General features: G+C 45.0%; 9 non-coding genes across 9 annotated transcripts; all 9 read right to left on the bottom strand.

Moving 5' to 3' along the window:
- Positions 1–1668: 1668 nt before the first annotated feature.
- On the bottom strand, positions 1669–1859 carry LOC130298739 (U2 spliceosomal RNA). Its single transcript, XR_008850046.1, has one exon. It is a non-coding gene; the product is annotated as a U2 spliceosomal RNA (small nuclear RNA).
- Positions 1860–3947: 2088 nt separating this feature from the next.
- Positions 3948–4138, bottom strand: LOC130298738 (U2 spliceosomal RNA). The gene has a single exon (XR_008850045.1). It is a non-coding gene; the product is annotated as a U2 spliceosomal RNA (small nuclear RNA).
- Positions 4139–6218: 2080 nt separating this feature from the next.
- LOC130298737 (U2 spliceosomal RNA) lies at positions 6219–6409 on the bottom strand. Its single transcript, XR_008850044.1, has one exon. It is a non-coding gene; the product is annotated as a U2 spliceosomal RNA (small nuclear RNA).
- A 2090-nt stretch (positions 6410–8499) lies between these two features.
- Positions 8500–8690, bottom strand: LOC130298736 (U2 spliceosomal RNA). The gene has a single exon (XR_008850043.1). It is a non-coding gene; the product is annotated as a U2 spliceosomal RNA (small nuclear RNA).
- A 2088-nt stretch (positions 8691–10778) lies between these two features.
- Positions 10779–10969, bottom strand: LOC130298735 (U2 spliceosomal RNA). Its single transcript, XR_008850042.1, has one exon. It is a non-coding gene; the product is annotated as a U2 spliceosomal RNA (small nuclear RNA).
- A 2093-nt stretch (positions 10970–13062) lies between these two features.
- On the bottom strand, positions 13063–13253 carry LOC130298734 (U2 spliceosomal RNA). The gene has a single exon (XR_008850041.1). It is a non-coding gene; the product is annotated as a U2 spliceosomal RNA (small nuclear RNA).
- Positions 13254–15340: 2087 nt separating this feature from the next.
- LOC130298733 (U2 spliceosomal RNA) lies at positions 15341–15531 on the bottom strand. Its single transcript, XR_008850040.1, has one exon. It is a non-coding gene; the product is annotated as a U2 spliceosomal RNA (small nuclear RNA).
- Positions 15532–17622: 2091 nt separating this feature from the next.
- On the bottom strand, positions 17623–17813 carry LOC130298732 (U2 spliceosomal RNA). The gene has a single exon (XR_008850039.1). It is a non-coding gene; the product is annotated as a U2 spliceosomal RNA (small nuclear RNA).
- A 2090-nt stretch (positions 17814–19903) lies between these two features.
- On the bottom strand, positions 19904–20092 carry LOC130298742 (U2 spliceosomal RNA). Its single transcript, XR_008850049.1, has one exon. It is a non-coding gene; the product is annotated as a U2 spliceosomal RNA (small nuclear RNA).
- Between the last annotated feature and the right edge of the window lie 3988 nt (positions 20093–24080).

The raw sequence follows: 24080 nt of genomic DNA, 5'->3' as shown, positions 1-24080 counted from the left end.
TGTGTGGGTTAAATCCGGGTTATTTGACAACCTATGGCGGTGATGGTTCTGCTCAGGCAGAGCAGTGCTGATGCTCCTCATAAAGCTGTCGCTGCTGTGAAGGTTCTAGGTGACATCACAAATCCCTTTGGTTACATACACAACAAAGCTGGGTTGTTGTTGTTTACACTCTGCAAGGCCTGTGGAAGTGAGTGACATCATAGCACTGTAGTTCTGAGGGTTCAAGATGGATGCAACAATCTCCTGTTGCTTCTATGAAGGCCGTAATAGACGACATCACCAAACAGCTCCATAGTCACATACACAGCAAAGGAGAGATGTTGTTTACACCTAGTGATGTCAGTGGTATTGAGTGACATCACAGCACAGTGCTAAGGCTCCTGGGCCTGGACACAGCAGCGGCTGCAATATCTCAACGGAGAATACGTTTATATCTATGTGTGTGTGTGCGCATATATATATATATATATATATATATATATATATATATATATATTTCTCCGCCGAAATCACTTTTAAACCCATTTCCACCTTTTTTTCCCTTCTCTTCCTCTTACTTTTTTTTCACGTTTTTTTACGTTTTTCTCCTTTTCGCCTCTTTTCTGGGCGTATTATTCTTCTTTTTCTTCTTTTTTTTCGTCTAATGCATACCCCATCAGTGCAGCAATGCTTATTCAATACCGCCAGCAGATGGAGACACTGGGGGATAATTTTCTAAGGATTTATACTGATTTTTCCTGTCTGAATTTGTCGCACAGAAAGTTGCAGGCCAAATATGTGAGACATTTCTGCGACTTTAGCTTCTAGAGCATTTTTACAACATTATACATAGGTGCTGAATACATAAAAAGCGACTGTTCAGCGACAGACAAGTCGCATCGGCTGAAAGTAGGCCAGAATGTCAGTCCATGTTGGAGCAGGTTTAGATACAGTCTAAAGCATAGATCTCAAAGTCTGTGCACAGAATTTAGCAAGGGCCTCGCACCTTCTGATGCATCAGGTAGGTGCACAATAGCATAGCCTAACCCTCTGTACTTTGGTCTATATTGATGCGGGACATAGACAGCCAGCTGATGACCAATCCATTAGTGCAATGGATGGCTGGAAGCATTTGTCTTTGCCTTTGCAATACCACAGAAGCAATGCATGGTCAATGTACAGCAATGACACACCTGTGTGAACAGCCAGGAGACCCCCCCCCCCCCATGTTATGTTACATAGTTACATAGTTAGTACGGTCGAAAAAAGACATATGTCCATCACGTTCAACCAGGGAATTAAGGGGTAGGGGTGTGGCGCGATATTGGGGAAGGGATGAGATTTTATATTTCTTCATAAGCATTAATCTTATTTTGTCAATTAGGAACATTCAGCACCCACCCGCTATCAAGGCAGCTGCCTATCATGTCATGCCCTACCTGCACAGGTGTGCTGGCTACTCAAATGATCCAATTAAGGAGGCCATTTAGTCAGCAGCAGCAGAAGTCCTGTGCCTGGACGCTCCAACAGGGGCCAGACACAAGCAGAAGCAGAAGCAGCAGAAGCAGCAGCAGCACCACCTTTTGTTTATTGGCTGCAGCAGCAGCAAGGCCCACAGGGCTGGCTAGCTGGCTAGCCAGCAAGCAGGTAGCAATGAAAGTAGGAATCTTTCTTTTTAACCCTGTAAGGGGGTGGTGCACTGTACCCGAAGATACTGCCATATCGGGTCAATGCATAGGGCAACGGAAGCAAGCTTCGAAATCGGCCCCCGTTCTCAAAAATCCATTTAATATATGGTCCCCAGATAGGGGACGTATCAGATATTAAACTGATAAGAACAGATACTACACTTGATCTTAGCCAAAAGGCCGAGAAGCGATAACCGTGAAAGGGGCGGGCCCAACAAGGTCCCCTTCATGGGCACTATCACTGCTTGCTGTCAGGGAGGCTGCCAGACAATTTTCCATGCACACTCTGGGCTGGGGGGCAGTCAACCACCAGTACACACAGCAGAACCTAAACCCATACCATTATTGCTAAGCAGCAAGACAGGGGCCCATTGCACTCCCACGGGGCCTTTTTAAATGCAATCCATAACCCGGATTTGCCAGGAACCCTTCTTACTCCTCCTACTTGCATGTGACACTGGGCTTAGGATCTGCATAGGAAACACACACACAAGCACACACCTACCTTTGTTGCCTGCAGATGCCTCCTTGGCTGTCCCCAAACGGTATCAAACCAACACCCACGGGAAGCTGTAAGCATAGAGGACATGCCTGCACCCCATTGGACTTACCTGTGTGGGTTAAATCCGGGTTATTTGACAACCTATGGCGGTGATGGTTCTGCTCAGGCAGAGCAGTGCTGATGCTCCTCATAAAGCTGTCGCTGCTGTGAAGGTTCTAGGTGACATCACAAATCCCTTTGGTTACATACACAACAAAGCTGGGTTGTTGTTGTTTACACTCTGCAAGGCCTGTGGAAGTGAGTGACATCATAGCACTGTAGTTCTGAGGGTTCAAGATGGATGCAACAATCTCCTGTTGCTTCTATGAAGGCCGTAATAGACGACATCACCAAACAGCTCCATAGTCACATACACAGCAAAGGAGAGATGTTGTTTACACCTAGTGATGTCAGTGGTATTGAGTGACATCACAGCACAGTGCTAAGGCTCCTGGGCCTGGACACAGCAGCGGCTGCAATATCTCAACGGAGAATACGTTTATATCTATGTGTGTGTGTGCGCATATATATATATATATATATATATATATATATATATATATATATTCTCCGCCGAAATCACTTTTAAACCCATTTCCACCTTTTTTTCCCTTCTCTTCCTCTTACTTTTTTTTCACGTTTTTTTACGTTTTTCTCCTTTTCGCCTCTTTTCTGGGCGTATTATTCTTCTTTTTCTTCTTTTTTTTCGTCTAATGCATACCCCATCAGTGCAGCAATGCTTATTCAATACCGCCAGCAGATGGAGACACTGGGGGATAATTTTCTAAGGATTTATACTGATTTTTCCTGTCTGAATTTGTCGCACAGAAAGTTGCAGGCCAAATATGTGTGACATTTCTGCGACTTTAGCTTCTAGAGCATTTTTACAACATTATACATAGGTGCTGAATACATAAAAAGCGACTGTTCAGCGACAGACAAGTCGCATCGGCTGAAAGTAGGCCAGAATGTCAGTCCATGTTGGAGCAGGTTTAGATACAGTCTAAAGCATAGATCTCAAAGTCTGTGCACAGAATTTAGCAAGGGCCTCGCACCTTCTGATGCATCAGGTAGGTGCACAATAGCATAGCCTAACCCTCTGTACTTTGGTCTATATTGATGCGGGACATAGACAGCCAGCTGATGACCAATCCATTAGTGCAATGGATGGCTGGAAGCATTTGTCTTTGCCTTTGCAATACCACAGAAGCAATGCATGGTCAATGTACAGCAATGACACACCTGTGTGAACAGCCAGGAGACCCCCCCCCCCCCCATGTTATGTTACATAGTTACATAGTTAGTACGGTCGAAAAAAGACATATGTCCATCACGTTCAACCAGGGAATTAAGGGGTAGGGGTGTGGCGCGATATTGGGGAAGGGATGAGATTTTATATTTCTTCATAAGCATTAATCTTATTTTGTCAATTAGGAACATTCAGCACCCACCCGCTATCAAGGCAGCTGCCTATCATGTCATGCCCTACCTGCACAGGTGTGCTGGCTACTCAAATGATCCAATTAAGGAGGCCATTTAGTCAGCAGCAGCAGAAGTCCTGTGCCTGGACGCTCCAACAGGGGCCAGACACAAGCAGAAGCAGAAGCAGCAGAAGCAGCAGCAGCACCACCTTTTGTTTATTGGCTGCAGCAGCAGCAAGGCCCACAGGGCTGGCTAGCTGGCTAGCCAGCAAGCAGGTAGCAATGAAAGTAGGAATCTTTCTTTTTAACCCTGTAAGGGGGTGGTGCACTGTACCCGAAGATACTGCCATATCGGGTCAATGCATAGGGCGACGGAAGCAAGCTTCGAAATCGGCCCCCGTTCTCAAAAATCCATTTAATATATGGTCCCCAGATAGGGGACGTATCAGATATTAAACTGATAAGAACAGATACTACACTTGATCTTAGCCAAAAGGCCGAGAAGCGATAACCGTGAAAGGGGCGGGCCCAACAAGGTCCCCTTCATGGGCACTATCACTGCTTGCTGTCAGGGAGGCTGCCAGACAATTTTCCATGCACACTCTGGGCTGGGGGGCAGTCAACCACCAGTACACACAGCAGAACCTAAACCCATACCATTATTGCTAAGCAGCAAGACAGGGGCCCATTGCACTCCCACGGGGCCTTTTTAAATGCAATCCATAACCCGGATTTGCCAGGAACCCTTCTTACTCCTCCTACTTGCATGTGACACTGGGCTTAGGATCTGCATAGGAAACACACACACAAGCACACACCTACCTTTGTTGCCTGCAGATGCCTCCTTGGCTGTCCCCAAACGGTATCAAACCAACACCCACGGGAAGCTGTAAGCATAGAGGACATGCCTGCACCCCATTGGACTTACCTGTGTGGGTTAAATCCGGGTTATTTGACAACCTATGGCGGTGATGGTTCTGCTCAGGCAGAGCAGTGCTGATGCTCCTCATAAAGCTGTCGCTGCTGTGAAGGTTCTAGGTGACATCACAAATCCCTTTGGTTACATACACAACAAAGCTGGGTTGTTGTTGTTTACACTCTGCAAGGCCTGTGGAAGTGAGTGACATCATAGCACTGTAGTTCTGAGGGTTCAAGATGGATGCAACAATCTCCTGTTGCTTCTATGAAGGCCGTAATAGACGACATCACCAAACAGCTCCATAGTCACATACACAGCAAAGGAGAGATGTTGTTTACACCTAGTGATGTCAGTGGTATTGAGTGACATCACAGCACAGTGCTAAGGCTCCTGGGCCTGGACACAGCAGCGGCTGCAATATCTCAACGGAGAATACGTTTATATCTATGTGTGTGTGTGCGCATATATATATATATATATATATATATATATATATATTTCTCCGCCGAAATCACTTTTAAACCCATTTCCACCTTTTTTTCCCTTCTCTTCCTCTTACTTTTTTTTCACGTTTTTTTACGTTTTTCTCCTTTTCGCCTCTTTTCTGGGCGTATTATTCTTCTTTTTCTTCTTTTTTTTCGTCTAATGCATACCCCATCAGTGCAGCAATGCTTATTCAATACCGCCAGCAGATGGAGACACTGGGGGATAATTTTCTAAGGATTTATACTGATTTTTCCTGTCTGAATTTGTCGCACAGAAAGTTGCAGGCCAAATATGTGTGACATTTCTGCGACTTTAGCTTCTAGAGCATTTTTACAACATTATACATAGGTGCTGAATACATAAAAAGCGACTGTTCAGCGACAGACAAGTCGCATCGGCTGAAAGTAGGCCAGAATGTCAGTCCATGTTGGAGCAGGTTTAGATACAGTCTAAAGCATAGATCTCAAAGTCTGTGCACAGAATTTAGCAAGGGCCTCGCACCTTCTGATGCATCAGGTAGGTGCACAATAGCATAGCCTAACCCTCTGTACTTTGGTCTATATTGATGCGGGACATAGACAGCCAGCTGATGACCAATCCATTAGTGCAATGGATGGCTGGAAGCATTTGTCTTTGCCTTTGCAATACCACAGAAGCAATGCATGGTCAATGTACAGCAATGACACACCTGTGTGAACAGCCAGGAGACCCCCCCCCCCCCATGTTATGTTACATAGTTACATAGTTAGTACGGTCGAAAAAAGACATATGTCCATCACGTTCAACCAGGGAATTAAGGGGTAGGGGTGTGGCGCGATATTGGGGAAGGGATGAGATTTTATATTTCTTCATAAGCATTAATCTTATTTTGTCAATTAGGAACATTCAGCACCCACCCGCTATCAAGGCAGCTGCCTATCATGTCATGCCCTACCTGCACAGGTGTGCTGGCTACTCAAATGATCCAATTAAGGAGGCCATTTAGTCAGCAGCAGCAGAAGTCCTGTGCCTGGACGCTCCAACAGGGGCCAGACACAAGCAGAAGCAGAAGCAGCAGAAGCAGCAGCAGCACCACCTTTTGTTTATTGGCTGCAGCAGCAGCAAGGCCCACAGGGCTGGCTAGCTGGCTAGCCAGCAAGCAGGTAGCAATGAAAGTAGGAATCTTTCTTTTTAACCCTGTAAGGGGGTGGTGCACTGTACCCGAAGATACTGCCATATCGGGTCAATGCATAGGGCGACGGAAGCAAGCTTCGAAATCGGCCCCCGTTCTCAAAAATCCATTTAATATATGGTCCCCAGATAGGGGACGTATCAGATATTAAACTGATAAGAACAGATACTACACTTGATCTTAGCCAAAAGGCCGAGAAGCGATAACCGTGAAAGGGGCGGGCCCAACAAGGTCCCCTTCATGGGCACTATCACTGCTTGCTGTCAGGGAGGCTGCCAGACAATTTTCCATGCACACTCTGGGCTGGGGGGCAGTCAACCACCAGTACACACAGCAGAACCTAAACCCATACCATTATTGCTAAGCAGCAAGACAGGGGCCCATTGCACTCCCACGGGGCCTTTTTAAATGCAATCCATAACCCGGATTTGCCAGGAACCCTTCTTACTCCTCCTACTTGCATGTGACACTGGGCTTAGGATCTGCATAGGAAACACACACACAAGCACACACCTACCTTTGTTGCCTGCAGATGCCTCCTTGGCTGTCCCCAAACGGTATCAAACCAACACCCACGGGAAGCTGTAAGCATAGAGGACATGCCTGCACCCCATTGGACTTACCTGTGTGGGTTAAATCCGGGTTATTTGACAACCTATGGCGGTGATGGTTCTGCTCAGGCAGAGCAGTGCTGATGCTCCTCATAAAGCTGTCGCTGCTGTGAAGGTTCTAGGTGACATCACAAATCCCTTTGGTTACATACACAACAAAGCTGGGTTGTTGTTGTTTACACTCTGCAAGGCCTGTGGAAGTGAGTGACATCATAGCACTGTAGTTCTGAGGGTTCAAGATGGATGCAACAATCTCCTGTTGCTTCTATGAAGGCCGTAATAGACGACATCACCAAACAGCTCCATAGTCACATACACAGCAAAGGAGAGATGTTGTTTACACCTAGTGATGTCAGTGGTATTGAGTGACATCACAGCACAGTGCTAAGGCTCCTGGGCCTGGACACAGCAGCGGCTGCAATATCTCAACGGAGAATACGTTTATATCTATGTGTGTGTGTGCGCATATATATATATATATATATATATATATATATATATATATATATATATTCTCCGCCGAAATCACTTTTAAACCCATTTCCACCTTTTTTTCCCTTCTCTTCCTCTTACTTTTTTTTCACGTTTTTTTACGTTTTTCTCCTTTTCGCCTCTTTTCTGGGCGTATTATTCTTCTTTTTCTTCTTTTTTTTCGTCTAATGCATACCCCATCAGTGCAGCAATGCTTATTCAATACCGCCAGCAGATGGAGACACTGGGGGATAATTTTCTAAGGATTTATACTGATTTTTCCTGTCTGAATTTGTCGCACAGAAAGTTGCAGGCCAAATATGTGTGACATTTCTGCGACTTTAGCTTCTAGAGCATTTTTACAACATTATACATAGGTGCTGAATACATAAAAAGCGACTGTTCAGCGACAGACAAGTCGCATCGGCTGAAAGTAGGCCAGAATGTCAGTCCATGTTGGAGCAGGTTTAGATACAGTCTAAAGCATAGATCTCAAAGTCTGTGCACAGAATTTAGCAAGGGCCTCGCACCTTCTGATGCATCAGGTAGGTGCACAATAGCATAGCCTAACCCTCTGTACTTTGGTCTATATTGATGCGGGACATAGACAGCCAGCTGATGACCAATCCATTAGTGCAATGGATGGCTGGAAGCATTTGTCTTTGCCTTTGCAATACCACAGAAGCAATGCATGGTCAATGTACAGCAATGACACACCTGTGTGAACAGCCAGGAGACCCCCCCCCCCCATGTTATGTTACATAGTTACATAGTTAGTACGGTCGAAAAAAGACATATGTCCATCACGTTCAACCAGGGAATTAAGGGGTAGGGGTGTGGCGCGATATTGGGGAAGGGATGAGATTTTATATTTCTTCATAAGCATTAATCTTATTTTGTCAATTAGGAACATTCAGCACCCACCCGCTATCAAGGCAGCTGCCTATCATGTCATGCCCTACCTGCACAGGTGTGCTGGCTACTCAAATGATCCAATTAAGGAGGCCATTTAGTCAGCAGCAGCAGAAGTCCTGTGCCTGGACGCTCCAACAGGGGCCAGACACAAGCAGAAGCAGAAGCAGCAGAAGCAGCAGCAGCACCACCTTTTGTTTATTGGCTGCAGCAGCAGCAAGGCCCACAGGGCTGGCTAGCTGGCTAGCCAGCAAGCAGGTAGCAATGAAAGTAGGAATCTTTCTTTTTAACCCTGTAAGGGGGTGGTGCACTGTACCCGAAGATACTGCCATATCGGGTCAATGCATAGGGCGACGGAAGCAAGCTTCGAAATCGGCCCCCGTTCTCAAAAATCCATTTAATATATGGTCCCCAGATAGGGGACGTATCAGATATTAAACTGATAAGAACAGATACTACACTTGATCTTAGCCAAAAGGCCGAGAAGCGATAACCGTGAAAGGGGCGGGCCCAACAAGGTCCCCTTCATGGGCACTATCACTGCTTGCTGTCAGGGAGGCTGCCAGACAATTTTCCATGCACACTCTGGGCTGGGGGGCAGTCAACCACCAGTACACACAGCAGAACCTAAACCCATACCATTATTGCTAAGCAGCAAGACAGGGGCCCATTGCACTCCCACGGGGCCTTTTTAAATGCAATCCATAACCCGGATTTGCCAGGAACCCTTCTTACTCCTCCTACTTGCATGTGACACTGGGCTTAGGATCTGCATAGGAAACACACACACAAGCACACACCTACCTTTGTTGCCTGCAGATGCCTCCTTGGCTGTCCCCAAACGGTATCAAACCAACACCCACGGGAAGCTGTAAGCATAGAGGACATGCCTGCACCCCATTGGACTTACCTGTGTGGGTTAAATCCGGGTTATTTGACAACCTATGGCGGTGATGGTTCTGCTCAGGCAGAGCAGTGCTGATGCTCCTCATAAAGCTGTCGCTGCTGTGAAGGTTCTAGGTGACATCACAAATCCCTTTGGTTACATACACAACAAAGCTGGGTTGTTGTTGTTTACACTCTGCAAGGCCTGTGGAAGTGAGTGACATCATAGCACTGTAGTTCTGAGGGTTCAAGATGGATGCAACAATCTCCTGTTGCTTCTATGAAGGCCGTAATAGACGACATCACCAAACAGCTCCATAGTCACATACACAGCAAAGGAGAGATGTTGTTTACACCTAGTGATGTCAGTGGTATTGAGTGACATCACAGCACAGTGCTAAGGCTCCTGGGCCTGGACACAGCAGCGGCTGCAATATCTCAACGGAGAATACGTTTATATCTATGTGTGTGTGTGCGCATATATATATATATATATATATATATATATATATATATATATATTTCTCCGCCGAAATCACTTTTAAACCCATTTCCACCTTTTTTTCCCTTCTCTTCCTCTTACTTTTTTTTCACGTTTTTTTACGTTTTTCTCCTTTTCGCCTCTTTTCTGGGCGTATTATTCTTCTTTTTCTTCTTTTTTTTCGTCTAATGCATACCCCATCAGTGCAGCAATGCTTATTCAATACCGCCAGCAGATGGAGACACTGGGGGATAATTTTCTAAGGATTTATACTGATTTTTCCTGTCTGAATTTGTCGCACAGAAAGTTGCAGGCCAAATATGTGTGACATTTCTGCGACTTTAGCTTCTAGAGCATTTTTACAACATTATACATAGGTGCTGAATACATAAAAAGCGACTGTTCAGCGACAGACAAGTCGCATCGGCTGAAAGTAGGCCAGAATGTCAGTCCATGTTGGAGCAGGTTTAGATACAGTCTAAAGCATAGATCTCAAAGTCTGTGCACAGAATTTAGCAAGGGCCTCGCACCTTCTGATGCATCAGGTAGGTGCACAATAGCATAGCCTAACCCTCTGTACTTTGGTCTATATTGATGCGGGACATAGACAGCCAGCTGATGACCAATCCATTAGTGCAATGGATGGCTGGAAGCATTTGTCTTTGCCTTTGCAATACCACAGAAGCAATGCATGGTCAATGTACAGCAATGACACACCTGTGTGAACAGCCAGGAGACCCCCCCCCCCCCATGTTATGTTACATAGTTACATAGTTAGTACGGTCGAAAAAAGACATATGTCCATCACGTTCAACCAGGGAATTAAGGGGTAGGGGTGTGGCGCGATATTGGGGAAGGGATGAGATTTTATATTTCTTCATAAGCATTAATCTTATTTTGTCAATTAGGAACATTCAGCACCCACCCGCTATCAAGGCAGCTGCCTATCATGTCATGCCCTACCTGCACAGGTGTGCTGGCTACTCAAATGATCCAATTAAGGAGGCCATTTAGTCAGCAGCAGCAGAAGTCCTGTGCCTGGACGCTCCAACAGGGGCCAGACACAAGCAGAAGCAGAAGCAGCAGAAGCAGCAGCAGCACCACCTTTTGTTTATTGGCTGCAGCAGCAGCAAGGCCCACAGGGCTGGCTAGCTGGCTAGCCAGCAAGCAGGTAGCAATGAAAGTAGGAATCTTTCTTTTTAACCCTGTAAGGGGGTGGTGCACTGTACCCGAAGATACTGCCATATCGGGTCAATGCATAGGGCGACGGAAGCAAGCTTCGAAATCGGCCCCCGTTCTCAAAAATCCATTTAATATATGGTCCCCAGATAGGGGACGTATCAGATATTAAACTGATAAGAACAGATACTACACTTGATCTTAGCCAAAAGGCCGAGAAGCGATAACCGTGAAAGGGGCGGGCCCAACAAGGTCCCCTTCATGGGCACTATCACTGCTTGCTGTCAGGGAGGCTGCCAGACAATTTTCCATGCACACTCTGGGCTGGGGGGCAGTCAACCACCAGTACACACAGCAGAACCTAAACCCATACCATTATTGCTAAGCAGCAAGACAGGGGCCCATTGCACTCCCACGGGGCCTTTTTAAATGCAATCCATAACCCGGATTTGCCAGGAACCCTTCTTACTCCTCCTACTTGCATGTGACACTGGGCTTAGGATCTGCATAGGAAACACACACACAAGCACACACCTACCTTTGTTGCCTGCAGATGCCTCCTTGGCTGTCCCCAAACGGTATCAAACCAACACCCACGGGAAGCTGTAAGCATAGAGGACATGCCTGCACCCCATTGGACTTACCTGTGTGGGTTAAATCCGGGTTATTTGACAACCTATGGCGGTGATGGTTCTGCTCAGGCAGAGCAGTGCTGATGCTCCTCATAAAGCTGTCGCTGCTGTGAAGGTTCTAGGTGACATCACAAATCCCTTTGGTTACATACACAACAAAGCTGGGTTGTTGTTGTTTACACTCTGCAAGGCCTGTGGAAGTGAGTGACATCATAGCACTGTAGTTCTGAGGGTTCAAGATGGATGCAACAATATCCTGTTGCTTCTATGAAGGCCGTAATAGACGACATCACCAAACAGCTCCATAGTCACATACACAGCAAAGGAGAGATGTTGTTTACACCTAGTGATGTCAGTGGTATTGAGTGACATCACAGCACAGTGCTAAGGCTCCTGGGCCTGGACACAGCAGCGGCTGCAATATCTCAACGGAGAATACGTTTATATCTATGTGTGTGTGTGCGCATATATATATATATATATATTATATATATATATATATATATATATATATTTCTCCGCCGAAATCACTTTTAAACCCATTTCCACCTTTTTTTCCCTTCTCTTCCTCTTACTTTTTTTTCACGTTTTTTTACGTTTTTCTCCTTTTCGCCTCTTTTCTGGGCGTATTATTCTTCTTTTTCTTCTTTTTTTTCGTCTAATGCATACCCCATCAGTGCAGCAATGCTTATTCAATACCGCCAGCAGATGGAGACACTGGGGGATAATTTTCTAAGGATTTATACTGATTTTTCCTGTCTGAATTTGTCGCACAGAAAGTTGCAGGCCAAATATGTGTGACATTTCTGCGACTTTAGCTTCTAGAGCATTTTTACAACATTATACATAGGTGCTGAATACATAAAAAGCGACTGTTCAGCGACAGACAAGTCGCATCGGCTGAAAGTAGGCCAGAATGTCAGTCCATGTTGGAGCAGGTTTAGATACAGTCTAAAGCATAGATCTCAAAGTCTGTGCACAGAATTTAGCAAGGGCCTCGCACCTTCTGATGCATCAGGTAGGTGCACAATAGCATAGCCTAACCCTCTGTACTTTGGTCTATATTGATGCGGGACATAGACAGCCAGCTGATGACCAATCCATTAGTGCAATGGATGGCTGGAAGCATTTGTCTTTGCCTTTGCAATACCACAGAAGCAATGCATGGTCAATGTACAGCAATGACACACCTGTGTGAACAGCCAGGAGACCCCCCCCCCCCCATGTTATGTTACATAGTTACATAGTTAGTACGGTCGAAAAAAGACATATGTCCATCACGTTCAACCAGGGAATTAAGGGGTAGGGGTGTGGCGCGATATTGGGGAAGGGATGAGATTTTATATTTCTTCATAAGCATTAATCTTATTTTGTCAATTAGGAACATTCAGCACCCACCCGCTATCAAGGCAGCTGCCTATCATGTCATGCCCTACCTGCACAGGTGTGCTGGCTACTCAAATGATCCAATTAAGGAGGCCATTTAGTCAGCAGCAGCAGAAGTCCTGTGCCTGGACGCTCCAACAGGGGCCAGACACAAGCAGAAGCAGAAGCAGCAGAAGCAGCAGCAGCACCACCTTTTGTTTATTGGCTGCAGCAGCAGCAAGGCCCACAGGGCTGGCTAGCTGGCTAGCCAGCAAGCAGGTAGCAATGAAAGTAGGAATCTTTCTTTTTAACCCTGTAAGGGGGTGGTGCACTGTACCCGAAGATACTGCCATATCGGGTCAATGCATAGGGCGACGGAAGCAAGCTTCGAAATCGGCCCCCGTTCTCAAAAATCCATTTAATATATGGTCCCCAGATAGGGGACGTATCAGATATTAAACTGATAAGAACAGATACTACACTTGATCTTAGCCAAAAGGCCGAGAAGCGATAACCGTGAAAGGGGCGGGCCCAACAAGGTCCCCTTCATGGGCACTATCACTGCTTGCTGTCAGGGAGGCTGCCAGACAATTTTCCATGCACACTCTGGGCTGGGGGGCAGTCAACCACCAGTACACACAGCAGAACCTAAACCCATACCATTATTGCTAAGCAGCAAGACAGGGGCCCATTGCACTCCCACGGGGCCTTTTTAAATGCAATCCATAACCCGGATTTGCCAGGAACCCTTCTTACTCCTCCTACTTGCATGTGACACTGGGCTTAGGATCTGCATAGGAAACACACACACAAGCACACACCTACCTTTGTTGCCTGCAGATGCCTCCTTGGCTGTCCCCAAACGGTATCAAACCAACACCCACGGGAAGCTGTAAGCATAGAGGACATGCCTGCACCCCATTGGACTTACCTGTGTGGGTTAAATCCGGGTTATTTGACAACCTATGGCGGTGATGGTTCTGCTCAGGCAGAGCAGTGCTGATGCTCCTCATAAAGCTGTCGCTGCTGTGAAGGTTCTAGGTGACATCACAAATCCCTTTGGTTACATACACAACAAAGCTGGGTTGTTGTTGTTTACACTCTGCAAGGCCTGTGGAAGTGAGTGACATCATAGCACTGTAGTTCTGAGGGTTCAAGATGGATGCAACAATCTCCTGTTGCTTCTATGAAGGCCGTAATAGACGACATCACCAAACAGCTCCATAGTCACATACACAGCAAAGGAGAGATGTTGTTTACACCTAGTGATGTCAGTGGTATTGAGTGACATCACAGCACAGTGCTAAGGCTCCTGGGCCTGGACACAGCAGCGGCTGCAATATCTCAACGGAGAATACGTTTATATCTATGTGTGTGTGTGCGCATATATATATATATATATATATATATATAGTATATATATATATTTCTCCGCCGAAATCACTTTTAAACCCATTTCCACCTTTTTTTCCCTTCTCTTCCTCTTACTTTTTTTTCACGTTTTTTTACGTTTTTCTCCTTTTCGCCTCTTTTCTGGGCGTATTATTCTTCTTTTTCTTCTTTTTTTTCGTCTAATGCATACCCCATCAGTGCAGCAATGCTTATTCAATACCGCCAGCAGATGGAGACACTGGGGGATAATTTTCTAAGGATTTATACTGATTTTTCCTGTCTGAATTTGTCGCACAGAAAGTTGCAGGCCAAATATGTGTGACATTTCTGCGACTTTAGCTTCTAGAGCATTTTTACAACATTATACATAGGTGCTGAATACATAAAAAGCGACTGTTCAGCGACAGACAAGTCGCATCGGCTGAAAGTAGGCCAGAATGTCAGTCCATGTTGGAGCAGGTTTAGATACAGTCTAAAGCATAGATCTCAAAGTCTGTGCACAGAATTTAGCAAGGGCCTCGCACCTTCTGATGCATCAGGTAGGTGCACAATAGCATAGCCTAACCCTCTGTACTTTGGTCTATATTGATGCGGGACATAGACAGCCAGCTGATGACCAATCCATTAGTGCAATGGATGGCTGGAAGCATTTGTCTTTGCCTTTGCAATACCACAGAAGCAATGCATGGTCAATGTACAGCAATGACACACCTGTGTGAACAGCCAGGAGACCCCCCCCCCCCCATGTTATGTTACATAGTTACATAGTTAGTACGGTCGAAAAAAGACATATGTCCATCACGTTCAACCAGGGAATTAAGGGGTAGGGGTGTGGCGCGATATTGGGGAAGGGATGAGATTTTATATTTCTTCATAAGCATTAATCTTATTTTGTCAATTAGGAACATTCAGCACCCACCCGCTATCAAGGCAGCTGCCTATCATGTCATGCCCTACCTGCACAGGTGTGCTGGCTACTCAAATGATCCAATTAAGGAGGCCATTTAGTCAGCAGCAGCAGAAGTCCTGTGCCTGGACGCTCCAACAGGGGCCAGACACAAGCAGAAGCAGAAGCAGCAGAAGCAGCAGCAGCACCACCTTTTGTTTATTGGCTGCAGCAGCAGCAAGGCCCACAGGGCTGGCTAGCTGGCTAGCCAGCAAGCAGGTAGCAATGAAAGTAGGAATCTTTCTTTTTAACCCTGTAAGGGGGTGGTGCACTGTACCCGAAGATACTGCCATATCGGGTCAATGCATAGGGCGACGGAAGCAAGCTTCGAAATCGGCCCCCGTTCTCAAAAATCCATTTAATATATGGTCCCCAGATAGGGGACGTATCAGATATTAAACTGATAAGAACAGATACTACACTTGATCTTAGCCAAAAGGCCGAGAAGCGATAACCGTGAAAGGGGCGGGCCCAACAAGGTCCCCTTCATGGGCACTATCACTGCTTGCTGTCAGGGAGGCTGCCAGACAATTTTCCATGCACACTCTGGGCTGGGGGGCAGTCAACCACCAGTACACACAGCAGAACCTAAACCCATACCATTATTGCTAAGCAGCAAGACAGGGGCCCATTGCACTCCCACGGGGCCTTTTTAAATGCAATCCATAACCCGGATTTGCCAGGAACCCTTCTTACTCCTCCTACTTGCATGTGACACTGGGCTTAGGATCTGCATAGGAAACACACACACAAGCACACACCTACCTTTGTTGCCTGCAGATGCCTCCTTGGCTGTCCCCAAACGGTATCAAACCAACACCCACGGGAAGCTGTAAGCATAGAGGACATGCCTGCACCCCATTGGACTTACCTGTGTGGGTTAAATCCGGGTTATTTGACAACCTATGGCGGTGATGGTTCTGCTCAGGCAGAGCAGTGCTGATGCTCCTCATAAAGCTGTCGCTGCTGTGAAGGTTCTAGGTGACATCACAAATCCCTTTGGTTACATACACAACAAAGCTGGGTTGTTGTTGTTTACACTCTGCAAGGCCTGTGGAAGTGAGTGACATCATAGCACTGTAGTTCTGAGGGTTCAAGATGGATGCAACAATCTCCTGTTGCTTCTATGAAGGCCGTAATAGACGACATCACCAAACAGCTCCATAGTCACATACACAGCAAAGGAGAGATGTTGTTTACACCTAGTGATGTCAGTGGTATTGAGTGACATCACAGCACAGTGCTAAGGCTCCTGGGCCTGGACACAGCAGCGGCTGCAATATCTCAACGGAGAATACGTTTATATCTATGTGTGTGTGTGCGCATATATATATATATATATATATATATATATATATATATATATATATATTCTCCGCCGAAATCACTTTTAAACCCATTTCCACCTTTTTTTCCCTTCTCTTCCTCTTACTTTTTTTTCACGTTTTTTTACGTTTTTCTCCTTTTCGCCTCTTTTCTGGGCGTATTATTCTTCTTTTTCTTCTTTTTTTTCGTCTAATGCATACCCCATCAGTGCAGCAATGCTTATTCAATACCGCCAGCAGATGGAGACACTGGGGGATAATTTTCTAAGGATTTATACTGATTTTTCCTGTCTGAATTTGTCGCACAGAAAGTTGCAGGCCAAATATGTGTGACATTTCTGCGACTTTAGCTTCTAGAGCATTTTTACAACATTATACATAGGTGCTGAATACATAAAAAGCGACTGTTCAGCGACAGACAAGTCGCATCGGCTGAAAGTAGGCCAGAATGTCAGTCCATGTTGGAGCAGGTTTAGATACAGTCTAAAGCATAGATCTCAAAGTCTGTGCACAGAATTTAGCAAGGGCCTCGCACCTTCTGATGCATCAGGTAGGTGCACAATAGCATAGCCTAACCCTCTGTACTTTGGTCTATATTGATGCGGGACATAGACAGCCAGCTGATGACCAATCCATTAGTGCAATGGATGGCTGGAAGCATTTGTCTTTGCCTTTGCAATACCACAGAAGCAATGCATGGTCAATGTACAGCAATGACACACCTGTGTGAACAGCCAGGAGACCCCCCCCCCCCCATGTTATGTTACATAGTTACATAGTTAGTACGGTCGAAAAAAGACATATGTCCATCACGTTCAACCAGGGAATTAAGGGGTAGGGGTGTGGCGCGATATTGGGGAAGGGATGAGATTTTATATTTCTTCATAAGCATTAATCTTATTTTGTCAATTAGGAACATTCAGCACCCACCCGCTATCAAGGCAGCTGCCTATCATGTCATGCCCTACCTGCACAGGTGTGCTGGCTACTCAAATGATCCAATTAAGGAGGCCATTTAGTCAGCAGCAGCAGAAGTCCTGTGCCTGGACGCTCCAACAGGGGCCAGACACAAGCAGAAGCAGAAGCAGCAGAAGCAGCAGCAGCACCACCTTTTGTTTATTGGCTGCAGCAGCAGCAAGGCCCACAGGGCTGGCTAGCTGGCTAGCCAGCAAGCAGGTAGCAATGAAAGTAGGAATCTTTCTTTTTAACCCTGTAAGGGGGTGGTGCACTGTACCCGAAGATACTGCCATATCGGGTCAATGCATAGGGCGACGGAAGCAAGCTTCGAAATCGGCCCCCGTTCTCAAAAATCCATTTAATATATGGTCCCCAGATAGGGGACGTATCAGATATTAAACTGATAAGAACAGATACTACACTTGATCTTAGCCAAAAGGCCGAGAAGCGATAACCGTGAAAGGGGCGGGCCCAACAAGGTCCCCTTCATGGGCACTATCACTGCTTGCTGTCAGGGAGGCTGCCAGACAATTTTCCATGCACACTCTGGGCTGGGGGGCAGTCAACCACCAGTACACACAGCAGAACCTAAACCCATACCATTATTGCTAAGCAGCAAGACAGGGGCCCATTGCACTCCCACGGGGCCTTTTTAAATGCAATCCATAACCCGGATTTGCCAGGAACCCTTCTTACTCCTCCTACTTGCATGTGACACTGGGCTTAGGATCTGCATAGGAAACACACACACAAGCACACACCTACCTTTGTTGCCTGCAGATGCCTCCTTGGCTGTCCCCAAACGGTATCAAACCAACACCCACGGGAAGCTGTAAGCATAGAGGACATGCCTGCACCCCATTGGACTTACCTGTGTGGGTTAAATCCGGGTTATTTGACAACCTATGGCGGTGATGGTTCTGCTCAGGCAGAGCAGTGCTGATGCTCCTCATAAAGCTGTCGCTGCTGTGAAGGTTCTAGGTGACATCACAAATCCCTTTGGTTACATACACAACAAAGCTGGGTTGTTGTTGTTTACACTCTGCAAGGCCTGTGGAAGTGAGTGACATCATAGCACTGTAGTTCTGAGGGTTCAAGATGGATGCAACAATCTCCTGTTGCTTCTATGAAGGCCGTAATAGACGACATCACCAAACAGCTCCATAGTCACATACACAGCAAAGGAGAGATGTTGTTTACACCTAGTGATGTCAGTGGTATTGAGTGACATCACAGCACAGTGCTAAGGCTCCTGGGCCTGGACACAGCAGCGGCTGCAATATCTCAACGGAGAATACGTTTATATCTATGTGTGTGTGTGCGCATATATATATATATATATATATATATATATATATATATATATATATTTCTCCGCCGAAATCACTTTTAAACCCATTTCCACCTTTTTTTCCCTTCTCTTCCTCTTACTTTTTTTTCACGTTTTTTTACGTTTTTCTCCTTTTCGCCTCTTTTCTGGGCGTATTATTCTTCTTTTTCTTCTTTTTTTTCGTCTAATGCATACCCCATCAGTGCAGCAATGCTTATTCAATACCGCCAGCAGATGGAGACACTGGGGGATAATTTTCTAAGGATTTATACTGATTTTTCCTGTCTGAATTTGTCGCACAGAAAGTTGCAGGCCAAATATGTGTGACATTTCTGCGACTTTAGCTTCTAGAGCATTTTTACAACATTATACATAGGTGCTGAATACATAAAAAGCGACTGTTCAGCGACAGACAAGTCGCATCGGCTGAAAGTAGGCCAGAATGTCAGTCCATGTTGGAGCAGGTTTAGATACAGTCTAAAGCATAGATCTCAAAGTCTGTGCACAGAATTTAGCAAGGGCCTCGCACCTTCTGATGCATCAGGTAGGTGCACAATAGCATAGCCTAACCCTCTGTACTTTGGTCTATATTGATGCGGGACATAGACAGCCAGCTGATGACCAATCCATTAGTGCAATGGATGGCTGGAAGCATTTGTCTTTGCCTTTGCAATACCACAGAAGCAATGCATGGTCAATGTACAGCAATGACACACCTGTGTGAACAGCCAGGAGACCCCCCCCCCCCCATGTTATGTTACATAGTTACATAGTTAGTACGGTCGAAAAAAGACATATGTCCATCACGTTCAACCAGGGAATTAAGGGGTAGGGGTGTGGCGCGATATTGGGGAAGGGATGAGATTTTATATTTCTTCATAAGCATTAATCTTATTTTGTCAATTAGGAACATTCAGCACCCACCCGCTATCAAGGCAGCTGCCTATCATGTCATGCCCTACCTGCACAGGTGTGCTGGCTACTCAAATGATCCAATTAAGGAGGCCATTTAGTCAGCAGCAGCAGAAGTCCTGTGCCTGGACGCTCCAACAGGGGCCAGACACAAGCAGAAGCAGAAGCAGCAGAAGCAGCAGCAGCACCACCTTTTGTTTATTGGCTGCAGCAGCAGCAAGGCCCACAGGGCTGGCTAGCTGGCTAGCCAGCAAGCAGGTAGCAATGAAAGTAGGAATCTTTCTTTTTAACCCTGTAAGGGGGTGGTGCACTGTACCCGAAGATACTGCCATATCGGGTCAATGCATAGGGCGACGGAAGCAAGCTTCGAAATCGGCCCCCGTTCTCAAAAATCCATTTAATATATGGTCCCCAGATAGGGGACGTATCAGATATTAAACTGATAAGAACAGATTTTTTTTTTTTATTTTTTTTTTATTGAAAAGGAAATATACAATACATAACCAAGTAAATCATTCAAAAAATTACATATTCATCTGAAAACACATGAATAACACATATTTGACATATACAATATATACAGGAAGCATGTCTTTACATGTACATATAACAAAAAGCTTTCCCTTCATGACTTTCCCTCAGAAAAAATAAATTGCAGCGGATTCTGTCCCTCCAACTGTCCCTTCATATCAGGATATAATCTGTAAGAAAAGAAAAAGAAAGACAAATAAGAATACACTCATAACCAGTGCTTCCATTTTTTGTGTTTCCAGATCCCCTCTGCATCATCAGAACCATAGTTTTTCCTATCACATAATACGTAAAGGTAAATTTTACCACGGATCATGCCCAGACACTCCTTCACACTTACTTCAGTTTGATTGAAAATCCTAATATTCCTTACATCCCACAGAACCTCTTTTACACAATTTACTATGAACCATAACACTCTTGCCTTCTCTCTCTCCACTGCACACAAACCAAACATCATCATATTAAAGGATAAGATTTCAATTCCAGTAACATTTTTAATTAGACCAGACATTCTTCTCCACACAGACTTCGCATAACCACACTCCCAAAACACATGTACATAATTCTCACATCCACCGCAACCATCCCTGGGACACACTTCACTGTCTACCAATCTCCTTCTCCTCTGAAATTCCCTTGTTGGCAGACACCCATGAGCTAACATCCAAGACAAGTCCTTTTGTTTATTTGTCAGTTCCTTGTGACTGACATTTTTCCACACTACCTTACAATCCTTCTCAGACAGACCTCCCACACATTCCACTGTTTCTCTCTGCTCCAACACTTTCATCACCTTCTTACTATCATTCCATTCAGTCACACATTCCAGATTATTTTTCCTGACACACCGCCCTATTCTCTGATAGAACCAAGGAACCTCAAAACTTACAGGTACCCTTAAGTCCCTTTCCATTAGCTTATATTTCAACAACACATTACCAGCCAAATACCTTACCATGCACCCAAACACACATTCCTTCTTACTTACAGCGAGACAAAAACTGACATACTTCACAGCCAGGAACACTTCCACATTCATCATTCCTTTCCCACCATGCATTCTGCTTTTCACCACCTTCCCACGACTCAATTTCTCCATCCTTGAATTCCATAAGAAAACAAAGATCTGCCTGATAATTCTTGCCAGACACCTATCCGGTGGAGGAAACACATAATTAACATAAAGCAAAATAGGAATTATAACAGCTTTAATAACCAGAATCCTTCCCTCAATCGATAAAGTCCTTAAAGACCAGAAGTTTATTTTATTCCCCACCCTCCCCAAAACCCTCTCCCAACTTTCTTTCCCATACAAATCATTATCAAACACCACCCCAAGCACTTCCACACCACCCTCTCTCACAGGCCACTCGCACAACCCACTCTCTCCCCACCCCTCAAAAAATTTACAACCACTCTTCCCAACATTAAGCTTAAACCCACTCATTAAACAGAAACACTCAATCAATAACTTAGCACGCCTTACCCCTGCCATTGACTTACATACAACAGTAACATCATCCATGTAACCAATCACTCGCATATCCTTCCCATGACTACCAGGTATTTCTATACCCCGCATCACCTTATCTCTCCTAATCATCCCCAACAAAGGCTCAATCATACAAATAAAAAGAATTGGCGACAGGGGACACCCCTGCCGCACTCCAGATTTTATACTCACCTCCCTACTCAGAAAACCATTGACCTGAATCTTACTATAAATGTCCCTATACAAACATTCAATCCACTTCACCATTCTGTCCGGCACATTCATCCTCCTCAAAACCCTAAACAATAAATCATGCACCACCCTATCATACGCTTTTTCAAAATCCACCGTAACAACAGCCACACCTTGCTTCCTAGTTTTACAGTCCCACAATACATCCCTCAGACCTAACAGACATTCAGAAATCCTACGGTCAGGCACTGCACACATTTGCTCCTCACCTACCATACAATCAATCACATCCTTTAACCTATTCGCAATAACTTTAGCAATAATTTTGTAATCACAATTCAAGAGCGCTATAGGCCTCCAATTTTTAAGATCCCTCTTATCCCCTTTTTTAAACAATAACACAGTCACACTCTCACTCATACTTTTAGATAACTTCCCTCTCCTAAGTACTTCCTTACACACCTCCCATACATAATCCCCTAACATATCCCAAAACACAAGATAAAATTCCACAGGCAATCCATCACTCCCTGCCACCTTTCCTTTCTTCATCCCATTCACAGCATCCTCCACCTCACTCTTCCTCACATCCTCTTCCATAAAGAACCCATCAATTTCATCCAAACGCTTATCCACATATCCCAAACATTCCTCCTCTAGAGTCACGTCCCGCTCCTTCTCCGTGAATAAATCAGAATAAAACTTCCACACTTCCTCTAACACCTCATCCTTACCAAAGACCTCTACCCCATCATTCTTAAAAACACTCATCATCTCAGTTTTTTTACTGAATGCCTTTTTAAAGAAAAATTTGCTACATTTCTCATCCTTCTCTTTCACTTCAACCCTAGCCTGTGCAATAATCTTCCTTCCATTCCTCTCCAGACACTCATTCACACTTCCACGAGCTTCCTCAATCTCCTTCTCAACACTCATCCCCAAACGCCTCAATTCATACAAATACTCTAACCTTCTTTGCCATCTCTCATACTCTTCTCTATCTTTCCTCCCTTTCTCACACCCTTTTTTAATAAAAAACCTTTTAGTCTCTAACTTCACCCACTCCCACCACTCAACCACACTATAAAATGCATCCTTCCTCAACACCCATCCATCAAAACGCTCCCTATATTCTTGTAATACACATTCATTATCCAATAAAGACACATTCAACTTCCAAACACCCTTTCCATACTCACTTAGACCACCACCTTTTACCACACACTCAATCCAGGCATGATCCGTGAACGGTAACCTCCTCCGTCTGAAATTAGAAACAGACATTAGTTTTGAGACAAAAATGAAATCAATACGCGAACTTGTATTGTTAGAAAAATATGTATAACCGATAGTACCATCATTATGGGCAACAAAGGAATCCTTTAACCCAAATAAATTTACAATCTCTTTAAGCTGCTTACTAGTACTGTCTAAACCAGACCCACCACCCACCGTAGTACTACTCCTATCCCCCTCTGTTATTATACAATTGAAATCCCCTATAAGGAACACATCATCCCTCCCACTCAAAAAGAAATATAATTTCTCAAACACCTCCCCTCTTTCCTTCCTCCCAGTTGGAGCATAAACATTAATTACTTTATATGTGAAACCCCTGAAAATAAAATGCACTAATAATACCCTACCCGGAACAATATGGACAACTTTTTTAACAACAAACTCATTACTTTTGAACAAAATCCCCACCCCCGAATTACGTTCCATTGAACCAGACCATACCGATTGCCCATAAGGCCAGGAGATATTTGGCTCCCCATCCAAGCAGCACTCCTGGAGACCTAAAACATCAAAAGAATATCCAGAAAGTAAATCAAAAATGGCGGATCTCCTTTCTAAAGATCTAATACTGCGGACATTTAGAGAACCAATTGTTAAACTCATTCAAACATTTGAAGGAAAAAAAGGAAATACAAAATCAAGCATTATCAAAAGGAGGCCTAGCCTTTCCCCGACCTCTACCCTTATTTTTTGCCTCCCCTTCCTTAAACTTAAGAGTCTTTGTCAATTTTTTGACCTGACATTCCTCCAAATAACCTGTGCCCAGGGAGGATAAAGAGGAGTCAGAATCAATCTGACATGACGACCCTCCACCTGCCTCCTCCCTTCCCGGGCTAGGAAAGTCCTCAATCCTTTGACTCTGAGGAGTCGGACAGTCATCCTCCGATTCTTCCACCGGCATCTTTCTCTTCAAGGATTCTTTGTCCACAGTCATCTCCTCTGGGGGATCAGAGGCCTCCG

The sequence above is a fragment of the Hyla sarda genome, unplaced genomic scaffold (assembly GCF_029499605.1).
Source record: "Hyla sarda isolate aHylSar1 unplaced genomic scaffold, aHylSar1.hap1 scaffold_1013, whole genome shotgun sequence".
Taxonomy (NCBI): domain Eukaryota; kingdom Metazoa; phylum Chordata; class Amphibia; order Anura; family Hylidae; genus Hyla; species Hyla sarda.
This window is presented reverse-complemented; position numbering and strand designations above follow the sequence as displayed.